A 23,624-nucleotide genomic window follows, 5' to 3' on the forward strand; every position below is an offset into this window, starting at 1 on the left:
AAACAATTACCATTTACACATCTCCAGTTTTATTTTATTTGATCTATCTGTGCTTAAATAAGTCTCAGAAGATTCCAAATATCAGTTGTTGCTAGTACTCCAAAAATTGGGATTTGTTTAGTTAATCTTTTCGATGCTGGCGAGTGGTGGTGGGGTGGGGGTGAGTTGGAAGGAGGGAGGTATGTGTCCTGGATAATTGATGTTAAAGGGCTTTGTATTCATGGAAAAAATTGTTTAACTTTTCTTTTGCTTGAGACAAGTGTAGAGGTGATAGAACTGTAGAAATTTACAGCACTGAATGGTAGAGACTTTGATGATCCATTTTGACAATAAATTGAGATCACTGTGTGGTCTGTTTGCTCAAGGATAAAAGGTGTTCTCTAACCCTTTTGTGAAGACAGTGCCCATTTGGGGAGAAATTCCTTCTCGGTCTAGATTTTGTATATTTCGCTTACAAAAATAGACAGTCACTACAGTTGACAGTAAATACCGTGAAGTGCTTTGAAACCTTCTCCCACCTAAAGGCTCCATATCAAATTTCAAGGATTATTTACTGAATATCCAGAATTTGGCAACTTGTTGAGTTCAGTCTTAACTTTGAAGTCAGTTTTCTGTAGTTTTTTAAAAGAAAACCTTCAAAATTAAGGCTGTTTAAATTGAGGAATGTACCAAATTCTAGACAGAATGCTCTAAAATGTTACATAAATAGAGTAAATTTAGATCCAGGTAAAATTACACCCTAGTTTGACAATGAATTTCATCCTGGTTTCGCCCACAAATATACAGTCAATTCACTTTACAGTATATTCTGTGAAGCACTTTGAGACGTCATGAGACGTGAAAGGCGCTATATCAAATGCAAGGATTATTATATATTATTATATTATATATATTATTATATATTATATTGTGAATATTCGCAATGTGGATGTTGCGATCCCGGGCAGCCTTTTGCTTTCGAATCATTTCTCAGCCGAGAAAAAACCTGATAAGTGTGACAACAGGTTAGAATGAACAAAATCCAAATAGGCAACCTGGTCTTTGCCAGCCTTCAGGAATGGAATGTTTTTCCTGATTTTTTCTCCCCACCCACTTCCCCAATGCTAGTTCCTTATGGAATTCTGTAGCAAATCCCAGATTTTCACCTGCAATTCAGAAATCACCATTAGTACATAGACTTTTCATCAAAACAGAGGGAATATGAGGAGTTGTAAGCATGGCGTATGTGGTTCTACACTACAAACATCTAGCTTTAGCCCTAAGTGAGTGGCAATTGCTTGAAAGTATGACTAAAACAATAAAAATGTAAGCTGGGAGTCAAGTAGGGAAGAAATATAGCTCAGCCAGATGTTTCTCATCTCTGCCAGAACTGAAGGGGCCAGTCACATTCTTTCTGTTACTTGAGGAAAATGTAGTTTGAGCTTTGCTGTCATGGTTCTCTGGACAGGCTTCTCAGACCAACAATACCTTTGTCTAGAAAGCAGTAATGCATTTCAAAACGAGTCTTGCCATGCTCAAAATGGAGCAAATCTGAATTTCAGCGCTCGAAGATACTGTCCCACGTGAAGGGGGCTATATAAACGAAAGTTATTGTTGTTGAATATAAAAACTGTGTGCTAAATATCAACCAACATAAACAGGAGAAAATAGCTGGAAGTTTGCATTTGTGGATATTAATTCTACCTCGTCTCTCCAATGATGTACCCTAGCCTCTTCCTTTTCAAAGAGCAATACTGTGTAGCATCGCAATAATCTGATGAGTCCCAATAATCTGGGATGAGAATTTTTCTGCGAATTCCATAACCATAAAATGTGAGGTATAACATAAATCCTTCGCAGTTAAGGACTTGGAGAAAAATGATTTCAAAGTTAAGATTGAATTTGCCAAATTCTGGATGCTGTGAAATGCTAGGAAAATAGCGTAAATCTTGTCCCGGGTGGAATTTCTCCCTCAAAGATGGTAATAGTTATAACAGACTGGTTATGAAATACCAAAAAATTCACCCGTAGAAGGTATTACGAAAAAAAACATTTTATTTGCATCTCTTGACATCAGCCCATGGTTAACATAGAATCCTAATGGAGCCATAAATGTAACACAGCATTTGATACAGTGTATTGGGATCCAAGTATAAATCCATTCATAACAAAAACTAATGATCATTCCGTCTGCTGACCAGGTACAAATATGCCTGATCGTGTTACATCAGGAGCAAACAGCCACTCAACACCAAAACAAAGAGGCTTTTCCTGGCACATATAGGGAGTGTGAGAATGGGACAGATAAACCCTCTCCTTCCTGATTATTGGATCAGGAATGATTCAAGGTGGCATCACTCTTTGAGAACCATAGAAATTTACAGTACATTCAGCCGATTGTGTCTGGAGGAAGGAAAAGTATATATAGCAATTAGGGAAGGTGAGGATGAGGTGAATGTATTCACTATGGCAAAGAGTTCAGTACCAAGGCCCACATGTAAAAAAATGTGGTAGTTCGCGCGAAGGGCAGACAGAACTTTTTTTCACTAAAATTTGAAGACTAGCTCACCAGGAAAGGTAATGGAAACAGACCATATCAGCTGGTTCAACAGGAAACTACAATAGTTATATTTCTGAAGAGGAAAGGGGATGGTGGGATAGGATTAGTAGGCAGGTGGGACTGAGGTCAACCAAAAAGGTTCGGTATGACTAATGGCATCTTCCTGTTCCTAAAAATTCCTATGTTCTCTTTTCCCTAAATGGACAGAGGGAGCCGTGCTAATTTCAGAAGTCTAAGTTTGTCGTATCGCATAGAGGGATGGAATTAGATGAATTAGTCCAGGTCCCAATGAGGGCTGGGTCCCCATAGAAATCACCTCCCACCTGAAAGGGAGAATTATAAACACATCGAGGAAATGGTGCGTGGAAACTGGTATATCCTCCAATATGATCTAATTAATTTCAGAGCAAGAGAGAGCCATGCACGTGGAATGGCCAAAATTGGAGCTTTGTTCTGAACAAATCTGCCCAAAATAGCAAATTGTTATCAGTATGCAAGGAAGTCCTCTGTGCCGTAACCCAGTCTGCCCTTCCTAGATACCAACACCCTAACGCTCGGTTGCCAATACAATGATGGGATACATTTGCACTTTGAATTCTTTTGAATAAATGTGGGAGAACTCAGCTGCTTTCTTTACTTTTCTGGAGGAGGGGAAGGTTAGGGTGCGGTTGGCTTTGTTCGTATTTGTTTTCTTCAAGATAAGGGATGGAGTTCCTGGATAATGGATTATATTCCATGCTGCTCCTGAATACTAAATTAGATCATATATAGCAACCCCTCAAAGCAATCATACAAGATCACAAGAGAGGTTCGGATGAATTAAGCGCTTTAGCCAAATTAATCTCATCCTGACAGAACATTGCCCCCATCATAGTATCAAACTGCTTTTTAAAATGAATCCAATGCCGCAACCTTCTTAGTAATCTTCTCTAGTTGTTAATTAACCTCTGGGCAAAGAAACACCTTTTGGTGTCTGTTGGAATTTGCTTTTTGTAAATCTAAATCAGGATCTGCTAGTTCAGTTGCCTTGGTGCATCAGAAAATATTGTTCAGGGTTTACCTTTTCCAGTCCTACTTAAAATCTTGAATACCTCTATAAGGTCCTAACTAAGATATCTCCTTTCAAATCTGAGCTTGGATAATCGTTCTATATAGGGGTCCACTGCACTAAATGGAGTTGAAAACATGCCATTTGCAAACTGGAAATTGTTGTTCTGATAGAAATGTCCAGTTTGGGACTGAAATACCAAATTCAATATTACATTTCCTAAAAAATAAATTTTGATTAAAATCGTGATCCCATGGCTATTTTGCTTTCCAGGCTCAGTCAGATTCTTTTTGGGACTTTTCCATTGGAAAAATAGCCTGAAAGCACAGTGCTGATCACAATTCCCTTTTGGTATCAAATTAGATAGTAATTTCAGGTACAAACTGAAAGTCATCATTAACGCAGTGAATTTCCTGGTGTAAATGCTATATTTTTAGCTGCAATTCTAGTGAACACTTCCTTCTACTTCAATGCAAGCATTCCATTTCATCAACTGCATTCACATTCTCTGTAATAGAATTTCTGAATTAGGATCAATTGTACTCAGTTCATCAACAATGTTGAGTCCATGCGAACATGTGAATACGTAGCACTCAATTCTTCAAGTAGTGATGGGGGAACACTGCATTGTCGGAAATGCCATTCTTCGGATGAGACATTAAACCAAGTTCCCATCTGCCTGTTCAGGTGGATGCTATTCGAGAAGAAAGAGAAGGTTCTTCTGATATCCTGGGCCAATCGTTGAAATAAAATTGGTTGTTTACTTATAGCATTTTATGACACATTGCTGTGCGAAGATTGGCTGCTACCTTTGCCTATGCATACATAGTCATTCCACTTTACAGAAACATTAGGTAATAAGCACTTTGAGATATTTTCAATGTTACAATACCAAATGGAAGCTTATTGTTATTTTAACAAGTGCAATTCTAATCTCAGCTGTCCTGTCATTCCTTTTTTTAAGCGCTACAAGAAGCTACTCATGTGAAGGGAGCTATACAAATGCAAGTTGCTGTTTTTGCATTGCTGCCTCTTCTATGTGTCATTCCTGTCAGCATCTATGAGCAGTTTGCTATCCGTCCAGACAGAATGTCACACTCTTATGGTTCCTGGGTGCAGTTTCCTCCATAATGTTGCTTTCAAGTTCAAGCAGTAATATCTATAATCTAGCAGAGTAGACATCGCTCAGGTATTGGGGTCCTCGGTGATATTGCAATTCTTAAAGGAAAAGATGACCTAACAGTTTGTGGGAGCAACAACAACAACAACAACTTGCATTTCTATAGCGCCCTACATGCCGGGTAGCGCCCCGGAGCGCTTGACAGTGGACGACTCTGATCCCGAGCAGGGGGGAGAGGGAGGGGGGCATGAAAGGATTTGAAAATGATTGAGAAGATCTTGAAATCAATCTGTTCAATAATTGAGAGCCAGTGGAGCCTGGCAAGGACTGGTGTGATTGCGATATGGAGTTTTGTGCGGGTGAGAATCCAGGCGGCGGGGTTTGGGATTAAATTAATTGTGTGTATGGTGGACCTGAGGAGACCAGCAAGGAGGGCATTGAAACAGTCCAGCCGGGAAGTGTGGATGAGGGCTGCTTTTCGGCTGCTTTTGTGTGAGGTATGGACGGAGGTGGGCAATGTGACGGAGGTGGAACTGGGAGTCCTGCAACAATTGAGTATGGAATGTTGTAATTGGAGGAATAAGATACAGCAAAGACATTTCCATCAATTAAATGGTGAGAGGTTAAAAATTATAGAAACAATGACTTCACTTCTGAAGTTCAAGGGATATCAGACAAAAGACTTTTGTTCCATCTGTCTGGACTGGATTCAAACTCACTCCCCAGAAGTGAATGGACAGAGTCTTGACGCCCGTTTCCTTATTAGAAATTTCTTTGCAAACCAGCAATGTTTCCATTTGATTGTAAATTTGTGCCAGATGTTCAATGCCTTAAGGACACAGAAAATGGAAAAAGTGCATTTCTTTCTTGTGCTGATCCCACACAGATAAGCTGTTAAAATACGCAACAGGCATCCTCATTGATAATGCCTCCTAAATGGGATGGATATTTCACCTAATATTTTTTGTGATCTGAGAAATAAAGATTAAGGTTCTAGTGTTGGATTTTATTTCAAAACTATCTGAAGCTAAGCTTCAGTGATGCTCTTGTAAGATAAATGAAGGTGATCAAGCAATGTTAATTTAATATCACCAACAGGATGCAATACTAACTAATGTTTTAAAGTAGAATTATCTATGGCAAGCTTTTGATTTTTTAAAAATTACCTAAAGAACTCTATTAAGTACAAGACCTGGGCAGTTTGTTCGACCCTCAACTGTCCTTTCTCCCCCATATCCGTGCCACGACACGCTCTGCCTTCCCCCACCTCTGCAACATTGCCCAACTCCACCACTGCCTCACCCCTCAGGCCACCAAAATCCTCATGCACGCATTTGTCACCTCGAGGCTCGACTACGGAAACTTCCTCCTTGTCGGCCTCCCTAACTCTTCCCTCCACAAGCTACAGGTCATCCAGAACACTGCAGCTTGTGTCCTCTCCTGCACTAAGCTCCGTATCCCCATCACCCCCACCCTCGCCCGGCTCCACTGGCTCCCCATCCCTCAGAGGATAGAATTCAAAAACCCTCGCCCTCACTTTCAAGGCCCTCCATGGCATTGCCCACTCCTAGATCTCTGACCTGCTAACCCCCTATCAACATGTCTGCTCCTTCTGTTAAGCAGGCTCCGACCTGCTCCATGTCTCCCACCCGACCCACCCTACCATTGGTGGCCGGGCTTTCAGCCTCTCTGACCCCACCCTTTAGAACTCCATGCCGCAGTCTCTTTGCCTTGCTCCCTCCCTTGCCTCCTTCAAGGCACGACTCAAGACCCTCCTTTTCGACCAGGCCTTCAGCTGGCCTCTTACCTTTCTGCTCTCCGTCAGCCCACCCCTGCCTGATCCCCGACTGTTCAGCACGTTGGGACGTCCTCCTTACGTGAAAGGTGCTTTACAAGTGTAATTTTGTTGTTGTTGTTATATACTGGGGACTGTGTGTGCCATAACAGTCAGGAAAACTGTCTTTTCACCCCTGGGGACTTCTGTTGAAAAAGAGTTTGAGCAGTATCGCCTCAGTTATGAGTGGCTAGAATCCATCAGTACAAAATGTTTACATATCAGCATTAAGATGGCCACAGGAATAGATAGTACATGAAATTGAAAAGTCTCTCATGCACACAGACACACACAGACACAAAACACACACACATACATGAAGTGGATTGGTCACTTTGAGATTATGAGTTTCAGTGAGCAGGTGGTCATCATAAAATTGTAAAATTTAGCGAGTGGTTGCTGACTATGGATTTAGTTAGTGTGTTAGTCACTGATAATAAGATTTATTGAGTGGGTTGGTCACTATGAGATTATAAAATTTGAGCGAGTTGGTCTCAAGGAGATTAGAAAATTTAGTGAGTGGATTGGTAGGTGGAGTTGTAAATCTTCTCAGATGGAATGATCATTTAGAGCTGAAAGTTTTTTTTACATTACTCTCCTAATTGGCTCTCCTGATTGGTTCCCGTCAGCTCCTCCTCATCTCAGGCCTTGACAGTATCACCATCCATGGTTGCACACTCCACTTTGCTAAGCCAGTCCGGAGCCTTGGGGTCTTGTTTGATCCTCAACTATCCTTTCTACCCCACATCTGCGTCAAGGCCCACTCTGTCTTCCCCCACCTCCGTAACGTCGCCAGCTCCGACACTGTCTCGCACCGCAGGCCGCCGAAACCCTCATACACGCCTTCAGTACATCGAGGCTCAACTATGCAAACTCACTGCTTGTCGGTCTCCCCAACTCCTCCCTCCACAGACTGCAGATCATCCAGAACCGTGCAGCCCGTGTCCTCTCCCGCACTAGGCTCTGCGACCCTATCATCCCCATCCTTGCCCAACTCCACAGGCTTCCCATAACCCAGAGGATACAGTTCAAGATTCTGGTACTCACCTTCAAAGCCCTCCATGGTCTTGCTCCCCCCACCTCTACGACCTCCTAACCACCTACCATCCTGTTCGTTCCCTCCGCTCAGCGGGCTCCAGCCTGCTTCACGTCCCCCACATTGCTCGCCCCACTATTGGCAGGCCGGCCTTCCGTCACTCTGCACCCACCCTCTGGAACTCCATCCCACAGTCCCTCTATCTCGCCCCCTCCCTCGCTACTTTCAAGACCCACCTCAAGACCCTCCTCTTCGACCGTGCTAATGATCTCCCTGCTTCCCCCCTGCCCTCCCCCCTCCCCCACCCCGACCCTCAGCTCGGGTCCATAACTCTGTCTGTCCAGCGCCTTGGGACATCCTCCCAACGTGAAAGGTGCTATACAAATGTAATGTTGCTGTTGTTGTATAGTGCAGAGGCATCTGCAAAACAAGCAATATCGTTTATTTTCCAGGAATGGTATCCTTCATCTTGATAAGCAAACATTTAACCTTCCAAGTAGTGGATTACATAGAAATACATGGACTTCACAACAACAAAACAGGCCATTCAGCCCAACTAATCCATGCTGGCGTTCCTACTTCACATGAGCCTCTGTCCCCCTAATTCCCTCGAACTATCCCCCTCCCAAATCTCTCTAATCCCTTTTCCCTCTTAGAAGATAGAACCATAGACATTTACAGCACAGAAGAAGACCATTCAGCCTTGTGTCCTATCGTGTCTGCACTGGCAATATCTGTGATATTGAGAATGGGTTTATAAGGCTGTATTCTTCTTGATGAATGCCGATCTGATTGTAAAGGGCAAAGCTCAAATGGGTTGTAACAGTCAATCTCTGATGCAGAGATCAGATTGCAGACTTGATGTCTTATTATTTTAGTTCTGTTATCCATCTGTTTTTGCACAGGTAAGTGCTTATAAGCTGAAGAGACATCTGTAAAACAAAAATTAGCAGTTTATGATTTCACGATGGAATGTTTATCAAGAAAGGATCAACTGCTGTCCCGTGATAACCCAATGTGTAAAGGAACCACTTAGTATAGGGTTAGTTAATCCCATAACACATCTTGGCTTCATCTGATCTCTACAAACTGTACAGAGAAACGAGCAGTGGGCCGAGAATTGTGTGTTTGTGTGTGGGGGTGGTTGTGGCTGTTCAAGCCAGCTCCTAAAATTTGGCATCTTGGGTTGCTCGGAACAGAGCCCCAGGAAACTCCCACAAATATCAACAGGACTTGCCAACATTAAAAAAATGGAAAAAACACAATTGCTAGATTAAATTAACAATAGAAATATTGGAAATCCCCAAATATAAAAGTATTGAGTCACAGATCAGGCATTAAAATGTCAAGGCGGGCTCAATGGGCTGAATCACTTACTGTGGTTCCTGTGTACTAATAGACCTTCCATTTGATTTGATATGCAAGGATTATTATTTTTAACATAAAGTAGGATCTTAAGAACATAGGAACAAGAGCAGGCCATTTGTCCTTTCATACCTGCTCTACCATTTTCTTATATCACGGCTAATCTATAACTCAACACTGCAAATACTATCAATACCATCAGTGGATTTTAAAGAAAATCTTCAAAACATATGAAGTCCTGCAATGAAGTAAAAAAGAAAAATGTTGAATGTCGGAAACCTGAAATGAAAATTCAAACTCATCGAGAAGGGAAGAAGAGAAGAGGACAACGTTTCTCGGGTCTCCTGGCCAACAATCATCCAAATGAATTGATCATTCACTTCATGGCTTTTTGGGACACTACTATGGACAAATTGGCTGGCACATCTGCCTAAAATTAGACAGCCACTACATTTAACAGCGATTACTTGTAACAATGGTTTAAGACATTTCAACGTTATAAGGGCTGTATACAATACAGAGGGTATTATTAGTATTATTGAAACAGATGCCAAAAATTCAAAGCTTGTCCGTAGATAAAATGGGGTGGCATCTCAGTTATGGCTTTCCAGAAATTCTATTTACATTGCGTGTTTTTCAAAATAGAAAGTTTTTTCAAAATAGATAGAAAACTGAAGCATATTTATAGGCAAAGGCAACAGTCAAAAAGCAATGTCCCAAAAAGAGCAATGAAATATATGACCAATTTTATTGGGAGGATTGTTGGCCAGGACACCTAGAGGAACTCCCAATAAGTGGTCCCAGTTTAACAGAATTTGAAAGCCACATTTATTTAATATAGCATTATTGCTCTATGTTTTTCTCTATGTTTTATTAATCATTAAATGATAAAAGTATATAAAGGGAGTTTGTCATGAACATACAATACAAAATTGCATTTGTAAAGCGCCTTTCACGTCGGGAGGATGTCCCAAGAAGCTGAACAGTCAGGGATTAGGACCCGAGCGAGGGGGCATTGGGATCAGGGAGGGTCTTGAAGATAAGGACAAGAATTTTGAACTCGATCCTCTGAGGAAATGGGGAGCCAGTGGAGCCGGGGGAGGGTGGGTGTGAAGGGGTCACAGAGCCTGGTGCAGGAGCGGATACGAGCTGCAGAGTTCTGGATGATCTGTAGCTTGTGGAGGGAAGAGGTGGAAAGGCTGACAAGCAGGTATTGGCATAGTCGAGCCTGGTTGCAATGAAAGCGTGTATGAGGGTTTTGGGGGCCTGAGGGGTGAGGAAATGGCAGAGTCAGGCAATGTTGCGGAGGTGCGGAAAGGCAGAACGGGTCATGGCACAGATGCGGGGGAGAAAGTTGAGGGTCGAACAAGAAGCCTAGGTTCCTGACTGGCTTGGTGAGATGGAGTGTGCATCCGTGGATGCTGATGCTGCCAATGCCTGAGGTACAGAGGCACTGGCGCGAGCCAATCAGGAAAACCTCAATCTTGCTGACATTCAACTGTTGAAAGTTGGCTCCCATACAGGACTTGATATCTGTCAGGACAGCAGTGGTCCTGGGGTCGAGGGTGGAAACAGAGAGATAGAGTTGGATGTCATCCGCATACATGTGAAAGTTGAGCCCACGTCTACGGATGATGTCACCAAGAGGGAGTATATAGATATTGAAGAGGAGAGGAGCGAGGACAGAGCCCTGAGGAACACCATACGAGACAGTGCGGGGGCTGGAAAAGAAGCCATTTGTGGAGACAAAGTGGAGCCGGTGTTAGAAAAAAGATCTGAACCGTTCAAGGACAGAACATGCGGTTAATACATTTTTTAAAAAAAAGTAACGATGGACCTAATACCTGTAACTGTGACCAATGAGGAGAACAGCTCTCAGCCTTTGCATTTGTTCAGTCACTTACAGATTATTAAAATGATCACCTCTGTATTTCTTCTTCCTGACACACCAATCTGGGTGAACACAACAATCTCCTGTAGGACAAACTCTTCACACAGAGGGTGATGAGAACTGTCAGATGCTGTGGTTGAAGCAGAAAATTGCCGTTGTTATTGTTGAAAATATCTATGTATTTACAACAACAACTTGCACTCACATAGCGACCTCCACGCAGGGTAGCGTCTCAGAGCGCTTAACAGTGGCAGAGCCTGACTCTGAGCCAAGTGGTGGAGATGGCTGTAAGCATGGTCGAAGAGGAAGGTTTTCAGGGGAAACTCAATGCACATATGGGAAAGAGGGGAGAATTAGAGTGGGCGGAGGCTCGTGTGGAGTATAAACATAAGCATGGATTGAATGGCCGGTTTCAACGCTGTAGATTCATACAAACTTCAGTTTAATACAGGTTCAGTGTCTCCAAAACCTTTTTGTTCTGGAGGTTATATGTCAGGAGTTTACCACAGCACTTAACCCCACATGGGAAATCTTTGCTGCATAAACATTTTCCAAGATAAGCTGTGTCAAGTCTCTACCTGAGGTGTGGGTTTTTCTTACTCTTGGAAACTTATCATTAGTCGAGAATGAGATGTTTGAAAGTGCTCAAACTGAATTGGGTTTATTGGTACTTGTAGCTTAAATGGCCTCAGTAATTTTCAAGGGTAAAGGTGACAACAGCAGCAAGTCTTCCTTTAAAAGCTGCAGCCAATGTGAACAATCATTTAAATGCATGCAGGTGGTGTATAATCCGTATATAATAATAATCCTTGCATTTGATATAGCGCTTTTCAGATCTTCCAGACATCTCAAAGCGCTGCACAGAATATACTGGAAAGTAAATTGACTGTATATTTGTGGACGAAACGCAGCAGCCAATTGCGCACAGCAAAGTCCCACAAACAGTCGTGGATTGAGTGACCAAATTATTATTGTTTTTCTTAAGGATTATTATCCCTGGAAAAGCGATCCGCCAATCGACTAACAACCGGGTTCCTACTTACTGCTAGGTAAACAGAGACGTATGGAGTAAGGCAACTTGCCCAACATTTCGCCCTGCCGGGAATCAAACCTAGGTCTCTCGCTTGCAAGGTGAGTGCTGTAACCACTGAGCTACACGACTCCACCACCTTAATTCAGTGTGTGAAGGGAATGCTGTTCTGATGTATATTTTCTCAGGATGCAATGCAGTGTTTCTGGGGCTTAGTGGGCCAGTCTCCAAATTGTAAAAATTTGTGAGGACTATCTTCACTTTTGGCTCAAAAGCTGTGAGTAAAAACCTCATTCAAGTGCAGCTAAAGAATCGACAGCATAAAGAATTGTATTTGTTTTTCATATTGAAAATGGTTGAATGATTTTGAACAGCCTTACTTCCCAAAAGACTACTGAAGCTGACAGCATTGTGAAGTGGCAATCCAGTATTGGTGTGAAGTTTATCTTGGTTTAAGTACCCGCACCTCCCACTGAAATCCTGACTGTCAACGCTGCAATCTCAGTGTATAGTCGATGTGACTAGGACTGAAGGCTTGTTTGTTTTGGATTGTCTTTACTTCAAAAGGGTGGGGGGCAAGAGAGTCTGTAATGGCATTTAAAAGATTGGCAAACAAGCTTGTGTTCAGTGCCAACACACAATATTTAATTTAAGGGCAGCTGTGCATATTATACCCACCAAATGCAGTGAGCTCTCAACTTTAACCAAGTAATAAAACAATCTATTAAGAAAATTCTAAAAGGGTCAGTCAAGCATTGAGACAATTACACACCTCAGTACCTGGTGGTTTCATCCGATCAGTTCTAGTTACAGGAATCTGAGGCCTGAAATTCTACTTGACCTTAGCCTATAAGGTTGTTTTTGTTTTGCAATTTATATTCACGCAGAATTAGAATTCTTCAATGTTATCTGAATCTGGAAGCTGGTTTTCCGCACTTCATATAAAGAACTGGCTTCCAAATTCTGTGTAATTTTAAGACTGAACTGTCTTATGGGCCTTGAATTTTCTTCTTGTTTAGTCAAGGTACGGCTCAAAACGCACCTCTCTTCCAGAACTGTGGAGAGAGTTCAAAATCATCTTCCCCACCTTCAAGGCCCTCCACAACTGTGCTCTTTCCTACCTCTGTGACTTGCTAACCCTTTATCAACCTGTCCTCTTCCTCGGGTCAGCAAGCTCCAGCCTGATACACGTCCCCCGCCCGGCCCACCCCACCATTGGCGGTCAGGCCTTCAGCCTCTTCGTCCCCACCCTATGGAACTCCGTCCCATAGTCCCTTCGTCGATCCCTCCCTTGCCTCCTTCAAAGCACGTCTCAAGACCCTATTGATAATAATAAGATCCTCTTCGACCGTACATTCGGCCACCCTCCTACCCACCCCCACAAAACCACCACTGGTACAGCCAAAATGGTCAACAGGGAGAGCCCAATTGTATGTACGTCTTGCAGTTCAAATTTACAAAGGCCTGTCCACAATCCCCATTTAAAACCTACAGCATGTATTTCACGTACTGGCCTGCCCTGTTATAATGTGCTTCAGTATAGTGCAGAGTACCCTAGCTCAGCTGGCCAGAGTTCAGTGAGCAGCAACTTGGTAGAGTTCCACTTGTTCATGGCTTTCATGCACTAATCTTTTGCTTATGACCTTCCATGAGATCCTCCCATCCATGTGATTATCCCTCCTCTTGGCTGCTGGTGGACAATGTGCGCTCTCAAAAGGTGGTTGATTTTCAGTCTCAAAGCATGAACTTATAGTGTTGGATTAATTTACACCGAACATAGTGTTAATTAATTTACACTGAACATAGTGTTTGAGGGGAAGGGGTAACTGATAGATTGGACATGTATACGTGTTATCACAATAAGATCTTGTGCTCTGTATCTGTATTGGTATCTGTAATTCCTTATATATGGTGTGTAAAATGCTTTGCAGCATCCTCCTGATGCGAAAGGTGCTTTATAGTTCTAAATTGTATTATGGCTATTCGGAAGGTGTTTTTCGCTGTGGTGGGAAAGGGGTGGAGGGGGGATGGGAATGGAGGGGCATTACACTTATACATATCTCTGAGCATATGAGGCAGGAGTAGAATGTGAAAAATATTATGCACATTGGGCTGGAATATACGGTGAAAATGTCAGTGTATCTTATTCCTTTAAGCTCCATGAAAGAAAATTCCTTTCTGGTGGGGTGAAAGGGTGAATTGATTCATGTGAGTGAGATTCTTATTTGTAATAGTTTAATAGGTATGGATGAGCTGTGAGCATTCACTCCCAATTCCTTTATATATGAAAACCTTAATTTTCCTAACCTCAATACAGGAGACAGTACAGGAACTTTACTGACCCGTGACTTATTGGAAATAGAGCAGCTGAGATATTTTGCCCCAAGGCTTAGTTCAGGTATTTACTTAGTAAAGCTGGGGAAGGGGGAAGTTGAGCTTATTGAGATGACTGACGTCAATGTGGGTTTTTCTTCTCTTGCTGTCAAGTGTCAACATCTTGTCTTCATTGCCCAACAATGCGCACTTTCTAACTCACGAGCATGATTTGTTGTTTGACTCTTCTGCCTTGTGTTGTTCAATATGTGCTCTGTTGGCGAATGGATTAATCACTTTTTGTAACTTATACTTGACAGCCTGTCTACCTATCTGCCATAGGGGCTTGTAGCAACATTGTGCAGTTTTCTCTCAATATTTCTATGCTGGATTTATTTTATACTCTCTATTGACTGAAGGGAAGGCACAAGGTGTCTTTCGCTGACAGTCCAATTTTCAGTATGTGAGAAGGGTGAGGGATGAGAGGGGGAAGGGGATGGAAGGGGGAAGGAGAAAGAATGGGAGTGAATGTTCAGTAAGTTCTCTACTAGAGAACGGATCTATTTTTGTCTGCAGTTAAAAGGAAGGTTGCTTATAGCCAGTCTGGCCAACAATCCCCAAATATAATTGCTCATTCATGGCTCCTTATGGAACATTGCTGGGTGCAAAATAGCTGCTGGATTTACCTACAAGATACAGTAACCACATTATATCATAAATCTTGTGAAGCACTTTGAGATGTCCCCCCGCTGTGAAAGGCACCATATGAAATGCAAAGATTTTTTTTGTTTCTTGGGTCTAGTGTTTAACTGTTAAAATTCTATTTGTTTATTAAGAATTAATTTACAAATCCCATTAAATTACCAATTGCTTTAACAATGTAGATCAGTGGTGGCCCAACCCATGATCCAAAAGTGGCCTGCCAAACATTTGCACTAGTTTGGGTAAGTCTGTGTTAAGTCAAGACTTTGTTTCCTGTAGCTACTAAGTAGTGATATTTATGATGTTGCAATCAATCAAGAAATTTTCAATCAAGAAAAATGTGTTCAGTTGGCTGACCAAAAAGATTGGCTACCACTGATCTAGATTCTTGCCAATAGGGCACCTCTTTAATTCTCACCAGCATTCTCTGCAAACTCTGTATTTAGATTAATAACTATAGTTTGCAGCAAAGCCACACATTAAAATAATTTTATCTGCTTGGAGATATTGTGTCTGAATATTTAACCCACGATTGAATCACCCAGTTGAAAACGCGTAACAGACTGTTTAAATAGTCACCTACAAAATACAGTCACTATCTTTTGCGAGATATCCTGTAAAGCGCTTAAGGAATCGTCCTGATGTAAAAAGTGTTGTATTAAATTTAAGGATTGTTATAAAATAAATTTGTCCATGCCCTTTGTAGGGAATTTTCAACACCATGAATGAGCAGAGGTGAAAGTTATTCTGTGTGACTATTGGGGGAAGTATAGGAATTGTGAAAGGCCCTTGTGCCGACTTCTGAGCTTGGCTTAGTTAATACTGGTCTCAAATCTGGGTCTAAAGGTTATAGGCTCAAACATTCAGCGCTTTAGTTCTTCACATTGTCAGAGGTGATGTTCTCCAAATAAATATTAAACCAAGGTTCCATCTGCTTTCAGGTGAGCATTAAAGGTCCCATGGCACTTTTTGTAAAAAGGACATTTCTTCGTGTGTCTAGATAAACTGGTCATTCACTTCATGGTGGTTTATGGAATCTTGCTGTGTGAAAAATATGTAGTTGACAATTTTCAATAAAATCCTTTGAAGCACTTTGAAATGTATTCTAGAGCAATGAAGTGTTAAACCAAATAAAAGTATTTTATTCAAAAAAAGGAAAGTGCTTTCAGAAATTCTGATAGCTGAAGGCTCCAGAAAAATGCTGGTTTCTTTCTTACATGAAGGTTTTCACACCTTTGCCCCCATCCACTGGTTCCTGTTGGATCAACTTAAATATGGTCACTCTTGCCTACACCATATTTGAAAAGGAAGCAATGTTACACACTTCCCGTGAGCAATGCACAGGAAATAATGTCAGCCATGCTTCCTATGAGCAATACACAGGAAGTGATATCAGTGGCAACCTGACCACTCAGAAATTGGTCATTCCTTGCACTTTGCTTACAGCACAATCCTCTGGGTCAAGGAGCTCAATAATGAGGTTCCCTATAAATGCAAGATGTTGCTGTCAGTTCTTTGTATCTCCCCGCCCACCCCCTATCCACACTCCTTGCTGTGTGACAGCATACTGGGGCCTGTGTATAAAATGTCAAGACCTAGTAATAATTTCCCAGTGAACTGGTGCATCAACAAGTTGGTGGTTCAATTGCTTCTGCTATTAACCTAATGCTCAATGGGTATATGTTGAATACTACGCCAATACTTGGGAAGCTTTTATAATTTGTTTACCATGAGGGATATGAACAGGGTTTCCATTGTCTGAGGTGAAGTATTATTCCACTTTGCCTTTATTGTGTGCTGTAGGTAGATCTACTCATACTTCAAAACATTGTTTTTGTTTGAATCATTTGCCCTTTTGCAAGAATGCTGTCACAGAGCAATTTAATTGTAAGTGATTGCCTACTATTTAATCTCATGTTTACATTTTTTCTCCTTGTTATGTCTTTTTTTTACCCCACTTCCCAGTATGAAGTTTCAAATCAGCAGTGTTTATGGTACTGCAGGGCGCAAACATAGTTGCTTGCCAGATGCAAGGCTGAATTTGTTAAGAATAAAGGATACTTGTGACAAAATAGTAAAAATAAAGGCACTCCCCACAGTGCCTATTATTTCAGCACCCTCCCGAAGGACACACTGAAGTCAGCATTCAGCTTAAAAACAAAGCAGTTAAGTTTTTTTAATTTTTTTTAATCTAATCTCCTTTTCTGTTCTTATTTCACTTTCAAAAGAACCAGCTTCTTCACCCAAGGAATACTGGTGCTCCTTTAGTATGGGCTAAAATGCTGGCGGGTACGATTTTTACTGGCCTTGTTAGATAGACACGCCTCTGTACTAAGTTATTGTGACTTGTGTTCTTTTTAAAATTTGCTAAATGTTATTGAAAGCTTTGATACTGCAGATGGTTGTTGAACTGAGTCTATCCCTGTGGTGGTCCCAGCAACGTGCCCGAGAATGTCAACATACAGGAGCTTTTGCTTATCTGAGTTCCAGCCATATCAGGCAACACCAATGAGATACTTGTTACAAACTTTACAGTATATTCTGTGAAGTGCTTTGAGGGATCCCAAAGACATGATAAGGCGCTATATCAAACGCAAGGATTATTATTTTATTATTATTACTGTGCCGATAACTCTTAGAACTGATGGGTTTATTAAATCCTGGAATTTAAGGTTGAAACTCTGACCGGTTGATTTGATAAGATTTTATTAATTGTAATAAAATTGTGCCCAGTTTACATGTCCTGTATTAACTACGCAAAGTAGCCAGCTCATTCCCAAGTTTGTCAGATGAGTGGAAAATAACTGCATTGTGAGATGTATGTAATAGCAAGGTTGCAGTTGGTTCAAGGGAGGATAACAGGGCAATGATACACTCAACGGAACAAACATTAGGAATCTGCAGGTCTGGAAAAGAGGATAATCATCCTTCTACTTGATGATTGAGGTCGAGAGGTAGTGTAGTCATTATACACATTTTTGGGACTAACCTAGCAGCCAACTTGTGCATGACAATTTCCTACATTGGACTGTTTGTGGGACACAGCTGTGCGCAATTGGCTGCCGTGTTTCTCCCACAAATATACAGTCAATTCACTTTACAGCATATTCTGTGAAGCAGTTTGAGATGTCTAGAAGACGTGAAAAGCGCTATATCAAATGCAAGGATTATTATTATTATTGCAACATGCAAAATGCATTGCTACAATTTCACATCTTCTCTGCAACATACAACACCATCCTCCACACCTAGCATGTTCTGAACACGGGTGATGTTTGAATACCCACAAATGCTTCCTTATTGCACTCTATGGCTTGTCTGTTTTCTATTGCGGTATGTGTGGATCCTGCAGTAATGATCTTAACAATCCTGTCACTTCCTGCTTTTCAGCAGTAATGTCAAGATATGGTATATTTGCACAATATGGTATATTTAACGAGCACTGCAGCAGAAACGAATCACAAATGGTGTTTTTCGTTAACTGGGTGACTGACACTTGCGACAACCCTTCTCCATACTTGAGAGTACCTAAACCAAATTACTAACCACTACAATCTTAGATTAGACATCATATTGAAGGTTGCAACATATTTTTAGTGTTCAGTTGAGGAACTCTAGCTTGCTGCTTTTCTGTTTGTCGATACTTCTGTGAAAAATGAAGACACTTTCTGGGAGCTGCTCACAGAATTGGTTTGGATGAAGAGAGCCTTTCAGCCAAGTTCTTGTCCTTCCAAAATACCCACCCTACCATCTTTCCATCACAGCATTAACAAGTTTGAGTGTATGACAATTGCTCTAACCTGTTGACTAAGAATTATGATGTCATTGTTATTTGCTATCTGGCACCTCAATCGTGCACATACTTGGTGTCATGATGAAACTTTCAGTTGTTTTAACACTTGGATTCATAGCAATAACATTTACTAATATTTATCTATATGTCTTATAAGGCTGACACTCCAGTGCAGTGCTAAGGGGAGCCTGTATTGTTGAGAGGTGCCTCCTTCAGATGAGACCACCAACATCCTTGATGGAGAGTAGTGTCTTGTAAGTCCTGTCTGCCTGTTCAAGTGGAAGTTAAAGATCCCATGGCACTATTCAAAAAGAGAAGGGAGTTTCTCAGGTGCCCTGGCCAATGATTTCTCCCCCCCATACAATTGGTTATTCACTTCGTGGCTGTGCACAAATCGACTGCCACTTTCATATATAAATACGCAATTGCCACACTTTACAGAGAAAAACCTCCAAAGCCCTTTGGGAGGTTTTGATGTGATTGTCTCAGTCAAATGCAACTACAGTAGCATTTGGGATCAAATAAAATCCAAACATTTTACCACCAATGAGCCACGATGGTACATGTATCCAGCTGGCTGTCTCGCTCCCTGCTCATTACCGGTTCCCATGATCTTTAAAAGCCTGTCAGTCATCAGTACAGCAAACAGGAAGTGACATTGCCTGTGAACTAACGATCTAGAAGTTGGTCATTTTTAGCACAAAAGTCATTCAATGAATGAAAACCAAGCAGGCAAGTGCACATAAGGGCCATGGAATGGGATGCGTTAAGCCAAGTTGTGCATTATAACAAGGCTGCACTGTATTATTATCTCAGGATTCCAAAATGAATGGGAGGCAACAAAAAATGCCATGGAACTGATTCCTCTGTAAAATGTTCCTATCAGGGTGATTTTTACAAATGTGATTTAATTCTGATCGTAGTACCATCACAAGCATTTGTCGGTGTACACGTTCCTCTTCTAAATGGAAACAGTTGAAATTTGTTCGCTTATTAATGTTGGTGCTGTTTTCAGTGAGGGAACGGAATATGTATTCTAATTCTAACATCCTCTGTTCCCAAACCTTTTGATGAATTGACCAGTTTTCAGTGGTCTAATAATACCTCCATTTGATACAGCACCATCACATTGTCAACACTGCTCAAAGCATTCCATAATTGTTTTATATTGACTGTGTATTTTGTAGGCAAATGTGGTGACCAATTTGTATGCAGCAGGGTCGCACAAGAAAAACAACAAATTACATTTGTATAGTGCCTTTAAGGTCAGGAGGATGTCCCAGCCATGAAGTGAATAATCAATTTTATCTGAGGGAATTGTTGGCCAGGACATTCGGGAGAAACTCCTTTCTCTTTTCAAATAGTGCCATGGGATTTTTAACATCTCCCCTAACAGACAGACAGGACCTCAGTTTAATGTTTCATCAAAGGATGGCATCCCTGACAGCTCAGCACACCCCCTTATACATGGGAGGACTACGGACGCTGGGCACCCCTACTACATCAGCCTAAACTTCTGTAATATGCAATGTCTTTAAACTTTTCAAATATCTTCAATAACTTTGGCATTTCTTACAATGGATCAAGCTGAAGTAGAGAGAAGGTGAATTGTAAGAAAAGTAATTAAACAAAGAGCACTATGTTCTTAGCCCTCTGTTTTCTAATTTTATGTTAGACTGGTCAGACTGCTATCCTTAAAAAAAACCCTCCCTGGATCCATCTCTACTCTCAAACTACCGCCCCATCTCCACCCTCCCTTCCTCTCCAAGGTCCTGGAATGAATGATACTTCTCAGCTTCGCTCCTTCCTCTTCTGCAACTCCCTTCACGAACTTCTCCAATCGGATTTCCGTGCTGCCCAGAAACCGTCCTGGTCAAAGTGACAAATGACATCCTGTCATCTGCAAACAGAGCTCCCTCTGCCTCCTCATCCTCCTTGACCTCTCTGCTGCCTTCAGCACCATCAACCACTCTATTCTCATTGACCGTCTCTCCTCTCACCTCAACCTTCATGGCTCTGTCCTCAACTGGTTCAGATCATACCTCTCACACCACCTCCACTTCATCTCCACAAACGGTTTCTCCTCTAACCCCCGCACCGTCTCGAGCGGCAATCCTCAGGGCTCTGTCCTTGGTTCCTTCCTCTTTAATATCCAGCGCGTTGGGATGCCCTCCCGACATGAAAGGCGCTCTATAAATGTAATTTTGTTATTGTTTACTGTCTATATGCTCCTTCTTGGTGACATCATCCGCGGACATGGGGTCAGCTTCCACATGTATGTGGATGACACCCAATTGTACTGCTCTGCCTCCATCCTTGACTCCAGTACCACTTCTGTCCTGACTGAATGTCTGTCAGACATCAAGTCCTGGATGAGAATTAACTTTCTTCAGTTGAACGTCAACAAGACCGAGGCTCTCCTGATTGGCTCCCGTCAGCGCCTCCTCACCTCAGGCGCTGACAGCTTCACCATCCATGGTTGCACACTCCACCTTGCTAAGCCAGTCCAGAACCTTGGGGTCTTGTTTGACCTTAAACTATCCTTTCTACCCCATATTTGCGCCGTGACCTGCTCTGCCTTCCCCCACCTCTGCAACGTCGCCCGGCTCTGACACTGTCTCACACCGCAGGCCGCCAAAACCCTCATACACGCTTTCATTACATCGAGGCTCAACTACGCAAACTCATTGCTTGTCGGCCTCCCCAACTCCTCCCTCCACAGACTGCAGATCATCCAGAACTCTGCAGCCCGTGTCCTCTCCCGCACTAGGCTCCACAACCCTATCACCCCCATCTTCGCCCAACTCCACTGGCTTCCCATCTCACAGAGGATACAGTTCAAGATCCTGGTCCTCATCTTCAAAGCCCTCCATGGTCTTGCTCCCCCCTATTTCTGTGAACTCCGAAACTCCTACCATCCTGCTTGCTCCCTCCACTCAGCAGGCTTCACGTCCCCCACCTCGCTCGCCCCACTATTGGTGCTGCACCTTCTGCCACTCTGCCTCCACGCTCTGGAACTCCATCCCATAGTCCTTCAGTCTCACTCCCTCCCTCGCCACCTTCAAGACACATCTCAAGACTCTCCTCTTCGACCGTGCTATCGCTCTCCCTGCTTCTCCCCCTGCCCTCCACCCTCCCCGACTCCCAACTCAGGTCCAAAACACTGTCTGTCCAGCGCCTTGGGACATCCTCCCGATGTGAAAGGTGCTTTACAAATGTAATTTTGTTGTTTTTGTTGTTGTCATCATTAGATATTGGCGAAAGGACTGTAGATATTACATTTTGTTGCAGAAGGCTTAATCATGTACCATAGGGTTAATTTTACAGTTAGATTCTACATTTAACACATTGGAGAAGCTGACATGATCTTTTTCACCACCTTCGCTATCTTTTTTTTCGCTCTCTTCCCCCCATGTTGTTGCTAACTTCAATGGTATATTGGACTGCTCATTGGTGGTTTTATTAAACATGCAAACAAGCTGCTATCCTACAAACAGTGGCTGAAATCACAATCGCTGCTGGTGGAGCAGAGGGGACTAGGGGCATGTAGAAGGCTGGAGTTCGCTGAGTGAAGAGAGTGGGTAGAGGAGTGGGGTATGAGCAGGTTGGAGAGGTAGGGAGATGCCTGGGCATAGAGTGATTTGTAGGTGAGTGGAAGGATTTTGAAATCGATCCGTTCTGCAAATATGAAAAGACAGTATTTGAAAGATAGTCTTGAAGCAATCTGGGTTGAGGAGGGTAGTGGGATTGAACATATGTTTTGCTCTGAACACTGGTGTAGATGGGCCAAATGACTGCCTTCTGTGCTAATTTTCTATTATGGTAAATGCTGTGATAAATGAGCAAAAAATGCAATGCTACAGACTGAGCTTTATGGATATTGTCATTGTGGATGGTGGAACATCTGGCACATCGAGAGAACATTCAACGTGATATATTTTGAAGGAACTACTACATTGACCCCAATGTAATCATCTGGGTTAATAAATTCTCTTCAACGCTTGATCTGATCTATCCTTGTACTGTAATTTGTGAACAATTAGGTCATTTACCCTTGGGAATACTTGTAACCCATTTTACTCGATGTACAGAGCTGAATAAAATGTCAAACTATTTATGGATATGTTAAACAGAAGGAATTGTGAACATTGCCCTATGGCTATCCTTAGGCTCTGGATTAGAGTATTACTGTGATCAAAAGTGGGAACCCTTTCAAATGTTCTGCCTACATACAGCTATCTGATCACTGATAATTTTCACCTCAGAGTGATATGGCACAGAAATGGATCATTTGATCAACCAGTCCATACTGATGTTTATACTTCATACCAAGCACCAACTTTCCTATTCTCCTAACCTGTACCGCTATATTCTCTCATAATTTTTCTGAAAAAAATTGATGCTATTTGCTTCAACATCTTTAAAAGAAATTCACAATCATCAACATTATTGGGGAAACTCTGAGCATGTAGTGACACAGATCAGTGAAACATTTCAACGGATAGAGTAAAGCACACTGCAAAACTGAATGTGAGGAGCACTGTTGAACAGTTGTGCAGAAAGGGCAGGCATTCTTGGCTCTTTTGTGTGATTACCTTGAAACTGTATCCTCGTCTTGCATTAAGGTTTCCTTTTCCAGGAATGTATTAGCTTTGTTAAAGAATCCTTTCCTTTCTTTTTGTCTTTCAGATTGCAGTAAACTGGCCTGTGCTGTGATGCCAGATAAAGCAGGGGAGGCTACAGAGACCATAATCAGGAATGAAGGTTTGCATTGTGTTCATACTTTTAAAAAAAACTTCTCTAATTTATAAACAGCAGCTGTTTCCTCAAATTAATAAGTAATTTAAAACAAAAAAATTCATCCTTTTTTCCCCAGCCCTTGAAAGTAATAATCTTTCAGCACCGTATCTTAAACAAAATCACCGAGGGGTTTTGTATTAATGTGAATACAAA

At 42.0% G+C, this 23,624-nt stretch overlaps 1 protein-coding gene across 1 annotated transcript in view; it reads left to right on the forward strand.

Moving 5' to 3' along the window:
- The window catches only part of LOC103179238 (pleckstrin homology domain-containing family G member 1), a 144,106-nt gene that overhangs the window by 23,058 nt on the left and 97,424 nt on the right, over positions 1–23,624 (forward strand). Inside the window, exon 2 of the mRNA XM_042332694.1 lies at positions 23,361–23,435. The gene's annotated coding sequence lies outside the window, so the exon portion shown is untranslated. The remainder of the gene's footprint in view (positions 1–23,360; positions 23,436–23,624) is intronic.

Source organism: Callorhinchus milii, unplaced genomic scaffold (assembly GCF_018977255.1).
Source record: "Callorhinchus milii isolate IMCB2004 unplaced genomic scaffold, IMCB_Cmil_1.0 Scaffold3, whole genome shotgun sequence".
NCBI lineage: Eukaryota > Metazoa > Chordata > Chondrichthyes > Chimaeriformes > Callorhinchidae > Callorhinchus > Callorhinchus milii.